This window comes from Telmatherina bonti (genome assembly GCF_933228915.1).
Source record: "Telmatherina bonti genome assembly, chromosome: 12".
NCBI classification, from domain to species: domain Eukaryota; kingdom Metazoa; phylum Chordata; class Actinopteri; order Atheriniformes; family Telmatherinidae; genus Telmatherina; species Telmatherina bonti.
Window position 1 is genome coordinate 8,115,075 of NC_136610.1, and position 3,298 is coordinate 8,118,372.

Consider the following 3,298-nt stretch of genomic DNA (forward strand, 5'->3'; position numbering starts at 1 on the left):
ACTGAAGCCATACACCGCTGTCACACACACACAAAAACACACACGCCACCATGAAGTGAGAACAGTCGAACGTTCCTGTAGGTTATCAGATTCCCTGATCAGAGACTGAATCAATGAAAACACCGGATGTGGGTCCAGCCAGGCGCTTCAGAGCAAACCAGAACCAAAACTGGGCCAGTAGAGGGAACATGGACGCCTCTCAGCAGCAGGATGGAGCCTAACCTCCCCTGCTCTGTCAGCTCCACCTTCTAAAAGATGAAACCAGCATGTATCGTTGACCCACGTTAGAGAGATGCTCAGCTCTGTCAGTAAAAACGTAAACCAGCAAGTTTTCTCCCTCTAAACTGGAAACCTGAAACGATTCATGTTTAACTCTCTGAATCTCTGATTTTACTCACTACATATCTACACCAAGTTGTTGTTGAAAATAAAGAAGACATAATGAAGTAAACTTTATGTAAAATAACCCAAAACTTTATATTTATACTCTGCTATATCGCTACAGACTCACAAATCCCAAATGATATGTTCAAGGACAGTTGGAAAACTGAAAATCTGACAGATTTTTCCATTATTAGTGCTTCAGGTTGTATAAAATTACTGAATTTAAAATGTTTTGTCGAGGTTCTCAGAGGGCATTGAGGTTCAGAGGGTTAAATTACTGATAATAATGCTGAGCCTTAGATTTAAATAATGCTTAATGAAGCTGGAGACATACAAATGATGTTGCAACTAGGAACTAAGGTCCTAATTTCAAATAAAAACTGTGCTCAGATGTATTTATTTTACTTTACATTAAAAACAAAATAAGTGAGAGATTCCCAGTTTAGTCTCAAAATGGGTCACAAACTGGTTCTCTGTCTCTTTTATTCACAACTGTAAACAAACATGCGAAAAAAGACCATCAGAAAAGCATCAGGTTGTCACTTCCTCACTGCTTAGATGCAGATAAATCCCAGTAACCTACCTAAATTATGATTATATCCAACCTGCAAAGACATGAAATTCCTGTTTTATTAAAAAAATGTAAAGAGCTGCTCATGTTTTCTCTAAAAGACAAACAAAAACATTTAATTGGAAACATTCAAACTCCCCAGGACTAGTTTTAGCTGCAATATTTAGTCAGTTTGAGACATCTGAGAAAACAAACACACAGATGCTGACAGCTTACCTCTCCCAGGACTGCTGGATGGATGAGAAACAACCTCCAATCCACAGGATTGTCTTTAAGACTGTCGGACTTGGACTGACGAGGATTCGATGCATCAAACCGCTGCAGACTGAACACCTGCAACTCTGGTGTCAAACGAAGGCAGCATCCTGAAACAGAGGCGACGAAAGCTGCAAGACTTATGACGGACATCTGATGGACCGAGTGACCCAGCAGGAAAGCAGGTTCCTTCAGCAGAGACGCAAACGAAGCCTTTGATTGGGACATTCTTCACTTTCCAGCCTAAATGTAACCTCACCTCTAAATTTCTTTCCCAAGAAGCCTCTAAATGTGACTGTAAGTGAGACTTACGAAGAGTTTTCCAGAACATCTTCCAGGAAACCCAGCAGCAGGCGATCTTTCTGAAGGTGCTTCCAGAATCCTAAAAGAAACAAGTCCTGATCAGTCTGATTAAAACCAAGATTTTTAATCCATTTCTCAGGTAGTAAAACTGCTCTTGATTTAAAATCCCTTTCCTGCATCAGATCTGATTATTTTCTGTTTGAGGATTCTGGAAACTCCTTCAGGTTTGGACTCAGATGTGTTTCCATGCAGGTTTCAGACAAATGAATCTCCATAGAAAACGTCCCTCAGGCTCCATTCGCTGGTCTTGTCAGGAGGCGCTGCTGAAAGCTTCGTTCCACATACAACCCAGCAGGGTTGCCATTGAAGTTTTAAAAGAGCACTTTCTGGCCTTTCTTCCCTTCGCTTCACGTCGTTCTGAGGTCTGAATCAAGCATCTGTGATATGCTTTGACTAAACTCCAGAAAAAGAGCTCTTTTCCAGCCATGTCTTCACATCTCTGTTCCCAGCAGCTGGTTTAGGAGCTGCAGAAGATCCTGCAGGGTCGTTGCAGATTGGTGGTAAAGCTTCAAACAACGGAGCCAAAACCCTCCCTGAACACTTGGAAACTGGCACGCATTGAGCTTCACGGCGATGTCAGATGCTGGGTGTGACCCGTTTATTGTCGGAAACACGGAAGTAAATCTGATGATGTTTGTAACGCGTGATGCGGAGATGCGCTGAGATTCGTTACAGTTGAATTAAAGTTGCTGTGATTGGAAAAATGTGGAAAGATGTGCAGAATGTGTGAAGATTGGCAGAATTTTCAGGAATAGTTGTGATCGTAACGAAATGACTCGATGACTCAATGATCCCTGAAGGATCTGGAGCTCAGACTAGCGCACACTGATCTACGAAACACTTTCACACTCAGCTTCCTCCACCTGATCCATCGCTAGAAGAATCTCTTCAGTCGCGTTTAACTGGTCCGTGTTGTTAAAACACAGATAAAAAAAACTAGTTGTTTTTACAATAAGCACTTTTAATCTGACCAAATGTCCTAATCAGGATAAAAATACGTCATCTAAACACCACATCTGATCCAATCAGGAAGGGTTTTCGTTCAGATGGAGGTGGGTGTTTACAGCTTCTCACGATCAGATCAGCAGGCGAAAATAACCACGTAGACACTCATTCTGATCGTTTGGAGGTGGATGTTGTTGGTGGAACCGTGTGTGTGTGTGTGAGATCATGTGAAGTCTTCAGGGAAGACTTAAAAAATGGCAGCAAAGCAGAACGGGACTGCAGTGGATGTGGTTTTGTTAAAAAATGAAAGAATTGAGGATTATTGAGCTTTTCGATGGTCAAAAGGTCAATAAAATTTAAAAAAAAAAAGTGCTTTTCCTGCTTTTCCTGGACAAACCACGCGTGGCTAAAGTGTAAGGGTTATATTAAATCTGTCCTTAATGTAAACACAACGGATCGGTTTTACCTCTTTTCTGTGTAAACATTAAAGCTGGAATCTCCGATCAGAACGATTTCAGTCATATGGATGAAATATTTGTCCATATAAAAAACTACCGATACTGAAGCAATCCAACAATCAGAATCATGCTGACATATCAACATCGTGTTGATAAGACAGTAGAATTAGTAAGTACCAAGCGGTACAAATCAGTCTAATCAATCATTCTCTGTTGGTCCAATTTCAAGACTTATTGATTTGCATGTTTTCACTCAATAATCAATCAATGTTTTCATGTGTTAAACATGAATTGTATACATTTATTATCCATGTTTTATATG